At 39.7% G+C, this 19,907-nt stretch overlaps 1 protein-coding gene and 1 long non-coding RNA gene across 5 annotated transcripts in view; one reads left to right on the top strand and one right to left on the bottom strand.

Moving 5' to 3' along the window:
- Positions 1-19,907, top strand: part of fhit (fragile histidine triad diadenosine triphosphatase) — a 942,594-nt gene that overhangs the window by 848,839 nt on the left and 73,848 nt on the right. The gene's annotated exons all lie outside the window — the stretch shown is intronic.
- On the bottom strand, positions 6,681-18,140 carry LOC132377834 (uncharacterized). The gene is made up of 4 exons (XR_009506789.1): positions 16,531-18,140; positions 16,241-16,377; positions 12,448-12,556; positions 6,681-7,320 (listed from the first exon to the last, which is right to left on the bottom strand). It is a non-coding gene; the product is annotated as an uncharacterized LOC132377834 (long non-coding RNA).

Here is a 19,907-nt window from a genome sequence, read left to right as displayed (position 1 = left end):
AATTGATAATACTCATTGCATCACCGGGACATACCTGGACATCATTAAGCCATGCATGAACAGTGTAACGACTGACCAGAAACTACTATCATATCCATAAACAGATAATGCAGGAATGGTAGTGCATGGATTGGGCAAAGGTCAATCACACAGTGAGAACAACAAGGCTCTAGAATATTCTGTCATCTCTTATGGGACAGAGATTTTTTTAAAATATCTTCTGAGATGATTATATGGTGAAGATTAAAACATTGAGGCTCTGTAAGGCACTCATGAGACCACACTTGGAGAATTGTGTGCAGTTTTGGCTCCTTATTTTAGAGGGGATATACTGACATTGGAGAGGGTTCAGAGAAGATTCACGAGAATGATTCCAGGAATGAAAGGGTTACTGTATGAGGAACATCTGGCAGCTCTTGGGCTGTATTCCCTGGGGTTCAGGAGAATGAGGGGGGGATCTCATAGAAACATTCCGAATGTTAAAAGGCCTGAACAAATTAGATATGGCAAAGTTATTTCCCATGGAAGGGGGAGTCTAGAACAAGAGGGCACGACTTCAGGATTGAAGGATGTCCTTTTAAAACTGAGGTGCAAGAAATTACTTTAGTCAGAGGGTAGTAAATCTGTGGAATTTGTTGCCATGAGCGGCTGTGGAGGCCGAGTCATTGGGTGTACTTAAGGCAGAGATAGATAGGTCCTTGATTACCCAGGGCATCAAAGGGTATGGGGAGAAGGCAGGGGAGTGGGGTTGACTGGAAAAATTGAATCAGCCCATGATTGAATAGCAGAGCAGACTCAATGGGCTGAATGGCCTATGTCTGCTTCTATATCCTATGGTCAGTTCTTTTTGGTAATTTAAAGCTGGTTTTAGGGAAAAAAAAACAGTTTGGATTCCTCACTGTTGAAGTATAATCCCTGGCAAAATGATCAAGGGTTGAATACAGGTGTTAGGCTTTGCCACAAACTGGATCAGTCTCTGTGGTGTATACTATGTCCTGAACAAGCTGACAGAAAAGGCCAGTGCTCTTATTAGGTAAGCAGTTAGTTAAGTATATAACTTTAATTACATTTTGAAATAGTTCCATATAATAATCAGATTAAATGAAATTCAGGTGACAATAAATCATTCAGCTTTTGACTGTTTTCATGTAGCCCAGATCATTCAATAGAGAATATCGTTTGGTGAAGGTGATTAGTAAGGGCTACGGTTATTGATACATTGGCAAAGCTACAGAATTTCTTTTGACACTAACTGCTTAATAGGTTGGAAGTGTTCATATTTAGCAGAGAGGCAAGGTTCACTTCTTTCTTTAGGCTGGTAGGTGTTATCTTCTTTTAACCCTTTCACTCATAAGCAGCTCTCTTCATTTCAAGCACGAAGAATATTTGCATTCAATGAAATATACAGTAGTTTTGATTAATGCCATTTTGAATTTGAGCATAATTTTGAAAAGGATCCTAATTGAATTTAAAAGATGCAAAATATGTTATTCAAAGTGCAGTCTGTCTCATGAAGCTGAATAAACATGAATGCTGTTTGACAGCAATAGTGGTCATTTAGTTCAACTTTAGATTTCCAAGACTATAATTAATAGACAGAGGGTGTTTTCCTGTTGTAACTGTACAAGCTGACCAAAGTTGATAGGTTGGATGGATGCAGGATTGTGACTGGTGGGAGGTGAAAGATATTTTTACAAATTTTCAGTAGACTATTAGTGCATGATAGAACCACCATCTGTGGTCCATAAGTAGAGTATTTTTTGTTCTATACTAAACAGTCAGCTTGTAGCTTTAACAGTGAACCAAAGAGGTCACAGGTAGCAGAAACTAGAATAATAATCTGATGTTTCGGGTCACAACCCACCATCAGGATCCTGATGCAGGATCTTGACCCGAAATGTCAATTCAATTCTTTTGCCTCCACAGATGCTGTTTGACCTGTGGATTCTTGCAGCTTCTGTTCCAGGTTTAACATTTGCTCTAAGTCAGATACTCCTTATATTTCTTTGTCTTATTCTGAGACTGAACCAACACGTGCAGTTTGATCAATAGATTCAAGGACCAATAGATACAAAACATAAACAGAGATTATCCATTGGCATTTTGCAACAAAGATAGCTGGAGAAAAGTTATGCCTACTTGCAATAAAATACTTAAAAATATATATATACAATATTTAATAGAGTTGTTGAACTTGCACCTGGTGGTTAATGGCTTTGACTGTGGATTTTCTGATTTATTATTGGTGATACTGCATGGTTCATAGTCTGAATTAACACAATCACGCAATATTCACATTTTCATCACTGTGCAGTTTTAGCTCCCAAGCTGATGTGTGGAAGCAGCTTGCAGATTGAATTGTAACACATTGCAAACACCATCAAAGTCTGATTGATTTTTTTCAGCAACCTTTTTAGCAGTCTTGTAATCTGTTACATTTTTAATTAAATTGACTGTGAATCCAGTGAAGGTGCTAGTACTAACAAACTAGCACCAATGAAGTACTTCTTACACTTGTCAAGCTGATTAATATCAAAAAAGAAGAAAAAAGTTTAGAATATGTGTAAACAGAGACAGAGAAAAGAGAGAAAGGAAATGGAACTCATAGTGTATCAGAAATTAAACTCTAAAATCAAATATTATAAAGGCTAAAGTTATTAAGTGTAACCTGCTATAATAATGTTAAATCATATATAATAAAGTCAAATTGTGGCGACCCATTTCCTGGCACATCCGAACCGGCTCACAATTAGATAGCCTACGGGGGTTTGCGAGCACAGAGCTTTGGAGCCTCTGCGCCACGGGGGGCAGGTTGAGGGAGGCTTTAAAGTGAGGCTGAGGATTTCGAATAAAGTTTTTTCCTTCGACTGCAGTTACTGACTCCGTGTCGTAATTTTAGCGCTGCATGTAGCACACCGCTACAAAATCATGTTTACACATATTTTCAGATACTTTATTGCAAGTGGACTTTGAAGTTTGTAATAAAGTAAAAGCACCTTTAAGAACTCAGTGCTCCACCTCTTAATGTTGGTACAATATTGTATTTGTGTACTGAAAATTTAGATCTTTAATTAAAGGATATTCTGCTGTTTGGCTTTGCAAGCAGTGATACTGAGGCAGTTTCAGACTTTAAATTGATGTCAAATTTGAGCTGCTACTGCTTGAGCAAGAAATGGAATGGTAGTTCCAGACATAAAACAGTGAACAGCTTTTTCTAAGTTAAACTCTGATGATAGCAGGCAGTCAATGTGGCAAATGTTTGGTGAACTTGGAGAGATATGAACAGGCTCAAGCTTATATCCTGCTTAACAAATGAGCATGAAAGTCCCCAGGGGTGAACAAGTTGGCCAAGGTACCAGGTGAGGATACAGATCTGAGAAGAATAGTGATATTCGAGTAGAGTATGACGACTTTTGCTGGATGTTGAGCTGGAAGCATGGGAAGTGTTGGTAAGTTATCTACCACCATGAACACAGTTAAGGTCTCATGAAAGGTGATAATAAAACCCATGAACTAATAGTTTAATCCAGTGTCTTCAGAAGTTTGAGCATTGCAGGTCTGGGAAATGCAACCAAAGCCCAGTTGAAATAATTTATACTTACAGTATGTGGTTAGGTTAAAGGCAGTGGAAAAGAGGAGCAATTTCCAGAAGATTTTGCTTGGTTTAATTGTTATGGGATGATTTACCTTATGGGAAGGCTAATAAGCAAATACAGGCAAAAATATTTTTAATTAAAAGGCTTAATATATGAGGGAGCATGTAGAATGGCCACTAATATGTAAAATACATTTATGAAAGTAGGGTAATTTGGAATGTGAGACTGGAGTACAAGTGTTAGGGAGACTAAAGAAGATAGTTTTGGCAGCTCCCCATCATTATCTGCAGAATCATAAACGTATTTTACCAAGGGCAAATCATGCTTGACTAATCTGTTGGAGTTTTTTGAGGGTGTAACAAGGATGTTAGACGAGGGTAAGCCAGTGGATGTTGTATACCTAGATTTTCAGAAGGCATTCGATAAGGTGCCACATAGGAGATTGGTGAGTAAAATCAGAGCTCATGGCATTGGGGGCAGGGTTTCAACATGGATAGAAAACTGGTTGGCAGATAGAAAGCAAAGGGTAGCAGTGAATGGGTGTTTCTCGGACTGGCTGGAGGTGACTAATGGAGTACCACAGGGCTCTGTATTGGGACCACAGCTCTTTACGATTTATGTCAATGATTTAGATGAGGGCATTGAAAACTATATCAGCAAGTTTGCTGACGATACTAAACTGGGTGGCAGTGTGACATGCGAAGAGGACGTTAGGAGAATACAGGGAGACTTGGATAGGCTGGGTGAGTGGGCAGATACTTGGCAGATGTCATTCAATGTGAATAAATGTGAAGTTATCCACTTTGGAAGCAGGAACAAGAGGGCAGAGTATTGTCTGAACGGTGTAGAGTTAGGTAAGGGAGAAATGCAAAGAGACCTAGGAGTCCTAGTTCACCAGTCAATGAAGGTGAATGAGCAAGTGCAACAGGCAGTGAAGAGGGCAAATGGAATGTTGGCCTTTGTTACAAGGGGAATTGAATACAAGAGCAAGGATGTCCTTTTGCATTTGTACAGGGCCCTGGTGAGACCACATCTGGAATATTGTGTGCAGTTCTGGTCTCCAGGTTTAAGGAAGGACATTCTGGCAGTTGAGGAAGTGCAGCGTAGATTCACTAGGTTGATTCCTGGGATGGCAGGGCTGTCTTACGCAGAGAGATTGGAGAGATTGGGCTTGTACACGCTGGAATTGAGGAGATTGAGAGGGGATCTGATTGAAACGTTTAAGATAATTAAAGGATTTGATAGAATTGAGGCAGGAAATATGTTCCAGATGTTGGGAGAGTCCAGTACCAGAGGGCATGGATTGAGAATAAGAGGTCAGTTATTTAAAACAGAGTTGAGGAAGAGCTTCTTCTCCCAGAGAGTTGTGCAGGTGTGGAATGCACTACTTCGGAAGACGGTGGAGGCCAATTCTCTGGATGCTTTCAAGAAGGAGCTAGATAGATATCTGATGGATAGGGGAATCAAGGGATATGGGGACAAGGCAGGGACTGGGTATTGATAGTGAATGATCAGCCATGATCTCAGAATGGCGGTGCAGACTCGAGGGGCCGAATGGTCTACTTCTGCACCTATTGTCTATTGTCTATTGTATCGTCATAGATAGCAACAGAAATTCTTTGGGCCAGGAGGTCCCAAAAAGAAGGGAAGACCATAATGACCATGATGGAAACCAGCCACAGAGGAATGCACACAGACTGGAGTTCTATGTCTCTTTCAAAAGTTTGTGCACTTGAGATGCCTGGAACTTGCTGAGAATTGCACACTGCCCTCTCTCACTAGTCTGATACACAATAAAAACATGACTGTGAAAGCAGCCATGTGAACTTTTAAAAAGTATATGTTATAAGCAAAATGGTGAGTGTCTGCATCGTGGCATGCTTCTGTACAATGTAATGAAGTCACATCGGTGGGCCAGAGCAAGTGTCAGCCACAAACAGCTGTAGAAAGTCGATGACCAGTAAAACTCCATTTTCTCATTTGAGATCTTCGAATGCTCTTGAAATCCCCTGAACCACTAAAAAGCAATCAAACAATGAAAAAAAATCAAGTAACTGAAAAATCTCCCAATCTTGACACTTAAATGATTAAAACTTTCAACAAAAATCAATTAAAAAAGAATGTAGCTTCTCTTATTCTTACCAATCTTCTTTGCAAGCTCTACTCTGCATCCTCTCATGAATCTTGTGCCTATCTCAAATCAATAGGGGACTAATCGCATTTTAATGCTTCTGTAGATTTGCCATTGGCCTATGCAATCTAATGGAGAATGGATGACTTTAAAAGGATTGATGTACTCTAAAATCATAACTGATGAATTGTCCTGACAAATAAACAAGAGAAATTCATTTTAGAGATGCAGAGCAAAAGAAAATATATAGGATGTTCTTTAGTGATGCAATCAAATTTTAAGTAAATTTTGTATTTGCAGCTTTTATTGACTGGGGTTTTGGAGATCCTTTTCTGCAAATCATCCATATATAGTTGTGGTGAACTACATATACCTGTCTGGACACGCCCCCTGCTGACTGCTCCTGTGGTTCCTACCACAGACCCCTGTATAAAGGCGATCGAGGCCTGAGCCCGGCCTCTCTGTCTCCAGGATGTAGTATGGTGGTCAACCACAGCTTGTTCCTTCTTCCAGTCAATAAAAGCCGATAACTCGCCTTTACATCTCAGAGAGAGTTATTGATGGTGCATCCATAGTTTTTCTCTGTTACATGAGAACAACAGATTCCTGTTCTGTTCTTTAGGCTTGTTGCATCATTATAGGAAGGATGTGGAAGCTTTAGAAAGGGTGCAGAGGAGATTTACCAGAATGCTGCCTGGACTAGAGGATATCATTTATGAAGATAGGTTGTGTAAGCTGGGTCTTTTCTCTTTGCAGTGAAGGAGAATGACAAGTAACTTAATAAAGGTATACAAGATGATAAGAGGCACAGATTGAGTGGATAGCCTGAGACATTTGCCCAGATGGAAATGGCTAATATGAAGGGACATAAAGGTTAATTTACAGGCTGAGTTGGCAGTAAGGAAGGCAAATGCAATGTTATAATTCATTTGAAGAGGACTAGAATATGACAACAAAGATGTAATGCCAAGGGTATATAAGGCATTGTTCAGGCCACACTTGGAATATCGTGAGCAGTTTTTGAGCCCCTTATCTATGAAAGGATCTTCTAGCGTTGGAGAGAATCCAAAGGAGGCTCATGAGAGTGATCCTGGGAATGAAAGGGTGTACACATGATGAGCATTTGATAGTTCTGGGCCTGTGCTCGCTGGAGTTTAGAAAAAATAAAGGGGATCTCATTGAAACCTATTGAATATTGAAAGGCCTAGATCAGGGGTCAGCAACCTTTACCACTGAAAGAGCCACTTGGACCCGTTTCCCACAGAAAAGAAAACACTGGGAGCCGCAAAACCCGTTTGACATTTAAAATGAAATAACACTGCATACAACGTTTTGTTTTGCCTTTATGCTATGTATAAACAAACTATAATGTGTTGCATTTATGAAATTGATGAACTCCTGCAGAGAAAACGAAATTACATTTCTGCATGCAACAAAAACATTTTGACCTCCGAAAAAAAAGACGTTGGGTTGAAGGTTACTTTTAAGTAAAATACTCAACGTCTATTTGAGTCCTTCTTGTATTTATGAAAAACGCCAAACTTAAATTTGCCGCCAGCAGCAAACCAAAAATAACGTCAGCCAGCTGTCAACCTGAAAAATAAAAGGACTATTTCACTGAACAATGAAAACATATGAATATACGTAAAATAATAGGCAATTAAAATATTTATCATACTTGGTCAGGTTGACTCACACCTGACAATGCAGTCGTATTCAGTAGGGATGGATCGATGCTTAGGGGAGTGACGGGGAAGGATAATGTGTTTTTTTTCCTCTCTGAACTCGCAGAAGCGTTTCCCAAACGATGTTTGCATTGCGATGATTGCAGAATGTAAATACTCCGAATTTATCATGTCGTGACCTTTTTTGAACTCTCTCAAATTGGGGAAGTGAGACAATGTGCCTTTCTGTAAATCTCTGGCAAGCACTGTCAACTTGCGCTTGAATGCCAAAACATCCTCCAACATGTGCAGGGCTGTACGTCCTTACCCCTGAAGAGCTGTGTTCAGCGTGTTCAGGTGCGCTGTCATGTCTACCATGAAGTGTAGCTTTTCCAGCCACTCTGGCTGTTCCAGCTCAGGAAAGGTGAGCCCTTTGCTGCCCAGGAAAGTTTTCACTTCTTCCAGACACGCGACAAAGCGTTTCAGCACCTCCCCTCTGGACAGCCAGCGATAAAAACACGTTGTAGCGGTGTGCTACACGCAGTCAGTAAACTGCAGTCAAAGATAGCTTTATTTGAACTAAACAGCCTTGCTTTTAAGCCTCCCTCAACCCGCCCCCCCATGGGCGCGGATGCTGCAAAAGACACGTACTCACAAACCCCCGTAGGCTATCTCCCTTAGCCTGAACGCTGGCTAATTGTGAGCCGGTTCGGATGTGTCAGGAAATGGGTCGCCACAAAGTCTTATTTAGATTGTACAAGATCACCATAATCTTCAAATTTAGATTTACATTTCAAAAACTAACAAACTAACATAAAATACATTTTAATTAAATACTGACCATGTAGCGGTGTGCTACACGCAGCGCTAAAATTACGACACGGAGTCGGTAACTGCAGTCGAAGGAAAAAACTTTATTCGAAATCTTCAGCCTCACTTTTAAGCCTCCCTCAACCTGCCCCCCATGGCGCAGAGGCTCCAAAGCTCTGTGCTCGCAAACCCCCGTAGGCTATCTAATTGTGAGTCGGTTCGGATGTGCCAGGAAAAGGGTCGCCACAACCAATTATTTCCCAAAGCAACAGGGAGCCACAGCACAGACGTAAAAGAGCCACATGCGGCTCCGGAGCCGCGGGTTGCCGACCCCCGGCCTAGATAGAGTGAATGTGTAGAGGATGCTTCCTACAGTGGGTGAGTCTAGGGCAATAGAGCACAGCCTCAGAATACAGAGGCATCCATTTGGAGTAGTGATGAGGAGGAATTTATCTTGTCAGAGTGTGCTGAATCTGTGGAATTCATTGCCAGAGAGCGCTATTGAGGCCAAGTCACTGGGCATACTTAAAGCAGTGGTTGATAGGTCCTTGAGTAGTCAGGATGTCAAAGGTTACAGGGAGAAGGAAGGGGAGTGGGGTTGAGAGGAAAAGGGAATAGTAAATCAGCTACGATGGAATGGCAGAGCAGACTTAATGGCCTGTGTGGCCTAATAGTGGTTTGTCTTTTGGTCTTATGATTTTATAATTTTAAAGATGATTAGAGAACAGTTTGGGGGGGGTGGTAGGTAAGTTTTGTACAAAGAGAGTGGTGGATGCGGGGAACGTCCTGCTGGGGTGATGGTAGAGGCAGATATATTAGAGGCATCAAAGAAACTCTTAGATGGGCATATGGATGAAATGAAAATGGAAGGCTATGTCGAAGAGAAGGTTTGGATTGACCTTAGAGTAGGTTAAAAGTTCAGCACAGCATTGTGAGCCAAAGAGCTTGTACGGTGCAGAAATGTTCCATGTTCTATAATTTAGTTCCATGAACGGCGTAGCCTTTAAAATATGTTAGCTTGCTAAATGCAAGGCTTCTCGATGTTTCTATTTTGCATTGCTTGGAACTAGCTGCATTAGCACCAATAGTTTACCTAACCTTGTACTTCCTTTTTGAATAAACAACTTGCAGTCGAATAACAGGGATCATAATGAACTATAAGACTAATGAACTGTATATGGCTGGAAGGGCACTGGACGGATTTGAATCAATGCAGCTTCTTGAGGAGCAACCTATTAATTATTGAACATCAGAGTAGCAACCCAAATCTGTATTCAGCAAGTAAGTTGTCACTTCTGAATCTGATAGGGAAAATATATCTTGTGTGCTGGGCTGTATCTCACTTTTGACGGGATATGCATGGGTACCTGAGAACCTGCATCATGTACATTAAGGAACACATCGTTGACATAAGCTCACATTTCTTCATTAATTCTGACCTCCTCTCATCATCAATATTGAGTCATTAAACCACAGCAGGAGACCATACAGCTCACTGAGTTCATGCCATCCTGTTAGGAACATTAGATCCAGCAGGAAGCAAGATGACTTTCAGATCTTTTGAAATCAAATGATATTTTCTATGGAATTGATGTGGTATGGTGCCACTAAAAATATTTAGGAAGTAAGTTCATTGTTATCCAAGGCCTAAAGTAGTATAAAAACTACTTTACACTACTTTACCAAAGCTGCAAATGTTCATAATGTTGACTTCTATTCTGAGGAGCTAGCTGAATCACCTTCACAGGAATCTACATCTCCAAGTCAGCTGACAGAATATTGTACAGGCTAAAGGCAGACTTCTTCATCTTTCAGCCATAGATCTGAACTTTCTTGGCAGCTTTTCCCATGTGTGATATAAATGAGCTTCATGTTTCACCATTTGCACGCCCTTTGGATTGCATACCTGGCTCCCATGGAGTAGTGGTATCCATGCAGGTGCTTGAAAGAAATGAAGCATGTAACCACCATATATCTCCAAGGAGACTATTATCCTCTGAAGAGGTGCTTTCATGCCAAAAAGTGAGTGCCATGTCCAAACAATAAGTACACAAGAAGCTCAGAAATATTAAAACCTCCTTTCATTTTTAGCGTTCATTTATCATTGGTGTGAGGTCTAGCTCCAAAACGTCAACTTCTTATTCCTCTCCATAGAAGCTGCCTGACCTGCTGAGTTCCTCCATCATTTTATACTGTAGAACCTTCTCAGGGTGGCATCTTTAATTACAATTGAATTCATCCAACTTTAACTAATCAATTGGCAGAAATGCAACTATTGAGGGTGTAGGATTTCCAGAAAATAGTAGGAGGGAAAGTTTCAATAGCTAATTCAAGCAAAGTCATGAAAGTGAGTTTGAGCTGTAACAGTACAGAAATGAGCCAATAAACTGTTAACTTCCTGTCAGCGCAGTAACCAGTGTGACCCTCACAAAGATTCAAATCTGGAGTAGTTAGAGTCTTTTTCCCTTTATTGGGCACTAGTTGCTCAGGATTCAACCCATCCAAGCCTATGCAGTCAGTCCTAATGTCATGGCCATCTAAGCAGTCAGTTTTGTAAGTTGTAGTTGAGATAATATGTCCAGGGTTGAAGTTTCTCCTGAGCCATTCGCCACACAGTTTGCAATTCAGTAATGTAACTATGCACCTGTGGTGAACTACATACACCTGTCTGGACACACCCCCTACTGACTGCTCCTGTGGCTCCTCCCACAGACCCCTGTATAAAGGCAGTTGAGGCCTGAGCCCGGCCTCTCAGTCTCCAGGATGTAGTATGGTGGTCAACCACTGCTCGTTCCTTCTTCTAGTCAATAAAAGCCAGTATCTCGCCTTTACGTCTCAGAGAGAGTTATTGATGGTGCATCAGCACCTGCATTGTATCTTTTTTAGGAACAATAATTACACTAAGTTAAGAAGGCTGACTATCTCGCTTGGGACACAATAGCCATATTATTATATTATTCATTAAGTAGATGTACCCAATCATTATGTTTGCTATGAATATAAAACTGGGCATGTAAATATGCTTGGCTCCAAAAATTGAACTGTGCAAGATAGCTTACTAAGTTTTTAGTGTGGCATACAGCATTGATTTGAAATATGCCACCTGTCATATTTATTGTGCTGGAGTAGAATCCACCCCAGTAACATCAAGGGTTATGAATAATGTATGTAAATTATACTTTGTGCTTCTTATAGGAGCCATTGTAGATTGTCACACTCCCCAGCACTTCACACACTTGTTGAATTTGCTCTATAATGCCACTCATTTGCTTTTAATAAGATGGAAAACTAGACAAGCTGAATTAGTTCTGGCCAAATAATTCACCCAGCATAAACCATGTGTATCCCAAAGTATGCAGAGATGATTCCAAAGAAATTTGTAAAGTGATGTAAACCTTAATGAGCTGCCATGCTGCACTGGAACCTATCAATAGATTGGAAGAATGCCAACGTGATCTCCATATTCAGAAGGTTGATAAACATGGTTAACTTTTAGCCCTTTAGTTTTATTAAGCATAGGGTGCCATAATTGATTATCGGGAACTTAAGTTAAGCTGAGATCTGTGTAATCAGAAACAGTTTAGGAGACTTAAATCTTCATAGATTAGAAGACGAAAATCCTCTCTGTCTGAGCTCCTTGATTTATCTAATCAATATAAAGCACAAATCAAAAGGATTGCATGCAGTCTGTCTAAAAAATAAGTACAGAAATAAGGAGGAAAAACTCTATACCATTTGGTGTCACCATTTTATGAGTGTTAATTCTGCTTAATGAGTCAAGTTCAATAGTATTGTAACAAATGCAGAAAATGCCTGAGGCTCTGCAGGTTAGAGAGCAAGTGTCAATAGTTCTGATGTTAGGCCATTGGATTGAAATAGTGATTTGGTTTCTCCTTTTATAGATGTTGTTTTGGACTTTCTGTTTTTGTTTCAGATTTTCAGCATCTGCTCGTTGTTTGCTCCAACTAGAGGAATGCTGTAGTTATGTCAATGGATGAGTAAACCTGATATTTGGGGTATTATTCAAATCCCAGAATGATAGCTGGGTAATTTAAAGTGAATAATCAAATGGACCTGGAATAAAATATTAATGCCAGCAGTGGTGATTACATAACCCTCAAAGTGTTAATTATCTTCACATCCAGGTTGATTTGACCCACTGCCAGGGTTTTTGTGCGCACAATCCCTGCCTTTCCATACTTAACAAAGCTGGAAATTATCTTCCTTTGACAGTGGAGGCTATTACCTTTGCAGATTCCCAGCTTCTCCACTCTCATTCTGCCATCACTGCTCTTAAGAATTTGGTCCTCAGATGCATCTCTCTTCCATGCCATAGAACATAATGGAGCCTGTAACTTTGTGAACAAAAGAATTTCACGCTTACATTATACAGTAGGACTTGGTAGAGATGTGGGAAATGGGAATAGGAGGGCCTACAACATAAAAGAAGTGAAAATCATGTGAATAAGCAAAGCCCGGCATCCTAATTGTGTCCTAAAAGCACTTGTAGTTGGTATAAACGCAAAGCTATCAACTTCTATGCTTCTTTCAATTTAATTAATTCCTTTTCCCCTGCTAAGTTCCACTGCACTAATTCTACTTCCCCTGTCAAGTTCCACTCTGTTCACGTTATTAGAACAGTTTGGGCAGAATTCATTTTCTTCCCTGTCTCAGTAGAATTTAGTCACTTGTTGCAATGTGGTATTACAAATTGATGAGGCAGTAGAGTAGGTGGTCTTTCCACTTAAGTTGAAACTGGTTTCTTTCATTATCATTGTGTTTTTTTATTAAACTAATTTGAGTTGTTATGCAAAATTAAGACCATTAACATCATGCTGATTTATTGTAATACACAAATGAATATTCATACATATAATATATAGTTCAGGTTTAATTAGACTAATGTAACATGAATCTGTCAGGCTTTATTTTGCTGGATGATTTTCCATGTTGATTAAAAGATACAGTGTTGATAGGATTACTAGGCTTAAGAAATGAACACTGACAGTGAGACCACAGCGTATCATTATTAAAGACACCATACCCGATTTCATGTTTAGTGAATTAGTGTTGTAGAAGTCATGGATTTCTATTTATTACAATAAATTTCCACCTGATTTGTGTTGATCAACAGATGATGATTTTTTTAAGTATTATTTGCACATAACTTGTTAATTATTTTGGATGAAGTTAGCTGCAAGACATAAGATTTGACTGCTGGGGTCAAAACAAACTCTACTCATTATAATAGCAGAACTTAGGTGTAATTAGCAAAATGTTTACAGTGATTTAAATTGTATTTAACGCAGCTGCCATTACAAAATACTATGCCAGGCCATTATACGTCCTCTGATGTGCAGTTTTATTTAGCTATCTCTCAAAAGAGACTGGCCATTATACATTGGTTCATCTGAGAGGAAAAGGGTTAATATGCATCAAATGAAAATTACTCCAAATTTCAACAGGTTTAACCTAATTTGGGAGCTGACAACTAGATTTAAGGGGATGAGGTTGTGAACAAAAAAATCAAAACAAAATAAATAGAAGCAAGATGAGGCAATTACTTCCCTCCTCTATAGCATGAACATCCCCCTTAGGTAGGATCATTTGACCCTCAGATCATTACCTCAGGAGGGGTATTCTTGCCATAGAGGAGGGAAGTAAAGGTTCACCAGACTGGTTCCTGTGCTGTCAGATTTGATTCATGAAGTGAGATTGAATCAATCGTGCTGTGGCGACCCACTTTCTGCGCAGGCGAACCGGCTCACAAATAGCCAGCGCGCGGGGAGAGACTTTGGTAATGCACCTCTGATGTAATTTCCGCCCAGATAGGGCGGGCGCTAGGGATTGAATGCCAGCACCGCAAAGTTTGTATAAACTAGTCTCCAAACGACTAGCTTGGAGCCTGTTGTCTCTAGCTCTGTATGTAGTACATCGCTACAGTGCTATTAGTTGCTAGATTTTAGAAAAACGTGAGTGGGGAGAAAAGCATAAAACTTTAGCAGTCTCAGACAAACGAAATAAAGGATTCATGTTCCCGATCATAGTGAACACCAAAGCTAGGGAGCACACCCTGAAGATTTGAGTTAGCCATGGTAAAGCAGGAGTGACGATCAACCAGATTGAATGAGAAAGCACAAATTGAGGAAGCAAGCTTGTACGGATGAACTCCCTATCCCTATTTTCCAGTTTCCATGTCTCCATAAGATCATTGTTTTTTTTTTACTTTGTTACACTTTCTTAGAATAACTCAATATTCCTTGATCTTTTGAATTAGTAAATATCAATCTGTCGATCTCTGCCATGAATATAGTCAGTAACCAAGCTACCACTGTCACTTTGGATACAGAATTACAGGGATTTACTCCCCACTGGATGCTTTTCCGTTCCTGACAGGCTGAATCCTTAGTTCCGAGATTCACCCTCATTTGGGGAAAATATTCTTATCAAGTTGTATAAGAACTTGGTATGTTTAATAAGAGAACCTCTCATTGCAGAGGATAGTTCCACTATACTTCATCTCTCCTCAGAAAGCAACCTCCCCTTCCTCCATCTGGTGGAAGTCAAACTATTAAATTTGTCATAGCTATCTTTCATACGGTGATGCAAAATAGAGGAATATTATATTTAATGCAATTATTATCTTTTGCCCCGAGGAACCAGAGGTTAAAAAAAGCTATGTACAGATAAATTTTCATTTCGCTGTCTTTGGTACATTAATATTTTCAACACTTTTGTGAGATTAGATTACAGCTGGCTTGAAAATTAGTTTAGTGATATTGACTTCAGAATCTTTTTCAAATCTTACTCTTTTGTGCAAACTCCTTTATCCACTTTCCCTTGTCCAGTGGCTGATAATGTTACTCCTTTTCTCCTGCTCTAATTTATCCATCTTTTTCTCTAAATGGAAAGCTTTTTTTTAGCAAGACTGAACTCAATGAAGATAAATGACCACTCGGAACAACCAGAGTTTGTAATTCTTTCCACTAGAGAAAATTTTCGATTTTATGTAAATGTGTCTAAGACCTTTTTTCTCTTGTCTTCTTGGAATAGCGCATCAGCACAAAGATAAAGAGAGTCATGTTTGTTTTCAATACTCTCTGGCAGAGTGAGTTAGTACGTACATTATTAAGTGGTTAATTTCATACACTCTCCTACTAAAAATGGCTTACAATTCAAGTTGTTTCAGTTATTCTGGGTTAGAAGGCATAATCCAGGTGTCATTGTGTGACTTGTTGAATGCCTCCAAATATTCTATGAATATGTCAACTTCTTGGAAATACTTCTTAGGTTTGGCAGAATAATTATATAAATATCACACATTATGCCTCTGTGACAGCTGCTCCTTCTATGTCTTTCTGATTGGCTAAATGCCTTCTGGCATCTCCCACCCACCCACGCTTACCTAGGCCACATCCAGAGCACTGATCAAGGTAACCTGCTACATCCAGGTGAGATCCAGAAGTGCATCAGTTTTTAAGCTATGCCACTGAGGCACTGTCCTTAGTAGGTGCTGAAAGCCTTTGATGAGAGGCTAGGCAAAAAATGATCGTGCCTTCTATAAAAACTGTGAGAGTTTGTAATATTTCTAAAACATCACTCGCATTTAGAGGAATTTCAAACTATTGAAGTTATTTATAAAGGCAATTTGTTACATTTAAAAGAAATAACAGACTATTAAAACACAAATATGTGACTAATGAGAATAAAATAAGTTCAAAGAAATAACTTGCTTCTTTTTTGCTAATCTCCAAACCAGGAGATCCATTAAAATGAATGAGTATATAAGAGAATAAGACATAAGAGCAGAATTAGACCATTTGGCCCATCGAGTCTGCTCTGCCATTCAATCATGGCTAATATTGAGCCTATATTTGTTTTTCACTGGGATAAAAATGGTACAGCAAATACCCAGCATAATAGTGAGGAATCCCAGCAGAGCTATTGCACTTTATGTGGATTCCAGCAATGGACTAAGCTCACAAGATATGACACCCACCATCAGTGTTGTCTCAGTCTTACAGTGAGATGGGACTTACCAAGATGCAAAGGAATATCAACAGTTTTCTTTGGTGCTGTCCACCACAGCGGGCTAGGTTTATCCATATTTTGTATGCACTGAGAATTCAATCTCAATTGGATGAGTTTGTGAGGACACAAATTGTCAATCCAGTGTCTGAAAGGAAAAATTAAAGGATCAAATCACTGCTCTGTGTGCTTTAGTGTTGGAGCACTGCGTAGCATGACCAAAGATCACAGAGAATATTTCCTACATTCCGTTTGGGTGGGAGAAGAAGGGTCTCGGCCTGAAACATGGACATTGCCTCACCTGCTGCGTTTCTCCTGCATTTTGAGTATGTTGCTTTGGACTTCCAGCATCTGCAGAATTCTCCTGTTTAGAATAATAAGCTGCTGACTGATACAAAGGAAATAGTTTTAAAATGATGATAAACAGTAAATTAAGCAAATGATCCAAATTAGTGTCCTTTATTAAGATTCATGCTGAACAATCAAGTTGGATGATGATTTGTTTGTGGGAGAAAGCTTCAGCAAACGTGATAGTTAATGTACATTTAATTTATAAAGATCATTTTACAGCAACGTTTGTAATATTTGAGCAAAACCTTCTCAGTACTCTTGTGCCTAATAAAGTGGACACTGAGTGTATTTTTGTGATGATCTCCTGCTGTAGCCCATCCACGCTGAGATTTCACATGTTGTGCATTCAGAAATGTTCTTCTGCACACCACTGTTGTAACACATGGTTATGTGAGCTACTGTTGCCTTCCTTTCAGTCCAATCCAGCCTGGCCATTCTCCTCTGATCTCTCTTAGTAACAAGACATTTTCAACAAGAGAGCTGCTGCTCACTGGATTTTTCTTCTGTTTATCACACTGTTCTCTGTAAACGCGAGTGACTATTGTGTGTGAAAATTCTAGATCAGCAGTTTACAAGGTATTCAAACCACCCCGTCTAGCACCAACAAACATTCCATGGTCCGAGTCATTTAGACCACATTTCTTCCCCATTCTGATGGTTTATCTGAACAACAACTCAACTTCTTGTCCATGCCTGCATGCTCTTATGCATTGAGTTGCTGCCACATGATTGACTGTTCAGATATTTGCATTTACGAGCAGGTGTACCTAATAAAGTGGTCTCTAAGTGTAAGTTGCCCTTGTTGTAAATGAGTCGTGGAATCTTGAGGTGGGGGGGGGGAGGGAATTGATAAGGTTGTATGAAGAATGAAGGATTATTGTAATTGGATGCTTGTTGATCGGAGCATACTCAATGGGCCAAAGGCCCATTTCCCTGCAGTATCTCCAAACAGCCACTTTTAATATACAATGTTAAAGGTGGATAATTAACTAATCTAATTTTACTAGCAATGAAAATGGCCAGAGTTTTATTTAAGTTCTATCATTTATTTATATTTTCCTCATCCAGAGAAATTAACATCTTATAAAATATAATATGCTCGATATTACCAGTCATGGAATTTGCTTCAGGGAGAAAAATGAATGGACATTAGAAAGCTTCTCACCACAGGAAGCAAACACTATTCACTTATGTCAGTGCATTATTCTTCAATCATTACCAATACCACTTTTATTTTTCAAGATATGCAGCATGAATCGTCCCTGAGCATCACAGAAGCAACTCTAATCAAAGACAAATATTTAGTTTGATTCAGAATGTGGCAAGATCAGTAAATAAGAGCTGCTCTCAGTTTATCTCAATGATCCATAAATAAGGACCTTGATGAACTAGTTGAGGGTGAGTAAATAAACCTGAAATATGCATTGAACCTCCTTGTTTGCTCCAAGTGAGAAACTGACCTTTTTGATCTCTGCTGCAGCTGTTTCAAAGACGTTAGCTGGAGACGTGCTCATGCCACACTGAACTTTTCTAGAATGATTATAGAAAGAAATTATGCTATTTTTGCTTTATACTTTCAACTATAGGAGCTAGCAATCAATCAGATCAAGTGGGTAGAATTAAATTGGCCAGGAGCATTGAGACAATATGCTCACAGTTAGTCTGTTAGCCTGGAGAGTGCTCAGGCCTACTATATGTATTGACGTACTGATCTGGTAACCATCCTCCATGGTAGGCAGGGAGTACGGTGGCAGTGGTTAATTCTGAATGTACAAAAGATGGAGTGGCCCTGCTCCATCATTGATGTAACATCCATCACCAAATTCACTATTCTTCCTTTCTCCCCGTACCCACTGATCATGGTCATTTTCAGCTGAAGAAATTTCTCATCATCTTTGTATAACTAATTTATCCAGTATCCCAGGTTTTGACCCTTATAACTATCATAAACATTTTTCTTGTATCTTGTGTGTGCCATCTACTCAGGATTTTAAATGTTTCAATGAGAACCCTTCTCTCTATTCCCAATTGTCCCATTGTCAATCCTCAAATAGATTTGGTGATCCTACCCTTCCTTAATAGGGACATTCTTCTTCAGATAAGGAGACCAAAATTGCACATGATATTCAAGGTCCTGTGTGATAGCATAAGACATCCCTGCTCCTGCATTCAAATCTTCATAGGAAGGCTAGCATATCATTTATCTTCTTAAATCACCTCCTGCACTGTATGCTTACTTTGCTTGACTGGGCCATCAGGGTACCTGGGTTTCTCCTTTTCCTGAGCTGTTGTATTCTTATTGTAACATGCCTTCATGCTTTTGCCACCAAAGTAGATGGCTTCACACGTATCTCCATTATACTTCATCTCCTGTTCAATTGCCCACACGCTCAACTGCTCAAAGCACACTGGACCCTCCCTACACCCTCGTTACAACTCAGATTCTCACCCAACTTTGTGTCACCTGCAGGCTTGGAAATATTACTTTCAATTTCCTCAGCTCAGCCATGAATACAGTACATACTGTGAGTAGCTGGGATTGAAGCACAGATCCATTCAGTACCCTACTACGTACTCACTCTCTGCCTCTCAGAAAGGAACCTATTCATTCCTATTATTTGTTTCCTGTCTGCCAACCAGTTCACTATCCATATCAGTGTATTATTCTTAGTCCTATATGCAGTAATCTCTGATGTGGGATATATTGAAAGCCTTCTAAAGTCTAAATCCATCTCATCTATTTGCTATCCCTATTCTCTCTTCCAGTTACATCCTTTAAAAACTCCAGTAAATTTGTGAAGCATCATTTTCCTTTCATAAATTCATGCTGAATTTGACAGATCATGTTATTAATTTCCAATGCTTTTCCTTTGCATCTTTATAAAGTGGACTCTGGCAATTTTTCCATTAGTGATATCGGTGTAACTGGTCTACAACTTCCTGTTTTGTTCACAGGTTTTGTTCCATTTGTAGATCACAGGGTTAATTTTAGCTACCAGCCAATCCACAAGAACTTGTCCAGAGCTTAGAGAAATTTTAATAAAATGCCCAGCAATGCTTCCAAACAAGAGAAAATCTGCAGCTGCTGGAAAGCTGAGCAACACACACAAAATGCTGGAGGAACTCAGCAGGCCAGGCGGCATCTATGGAAAAACCCTTGCCAAAACCAGACCAAAATCCTTGGGCAGGGCTGGAGAAAAAATGCTGAGGAGTAGATTTAAAAGGTGGGGGGGAGGGGAAAGGGAACCAACAGGTGATAAGTGAAACATGGAGGGGGAGGGACGAAGTAAAGTCCCAAAAAGGATACATGGCTGTAGTAGTGGATCT

The sequence above is a fragment of the Hypanus sabinus genome, chromosome 19, assembly GCF_030144855.1.
Source record: "Hypanus sabinus isolate sHypSab1 chromosome 19, sHypSab1.hap1, whole genome shotgun sequence".
In the NCBI taxonomy this organism is placed as follows: domain Eukaryota; kingdom Metazoa; phylum Chordata; class Chondrichthyes; order Myliobatiformes; family Dasyatidae; genus Hypanus; species Hypanus sabinus.
The sequence above is the reverse complement of the archived record's forward strand: the minus strand, read 5'-3'. Positions and strand labels throughout refer to the sequence as shown.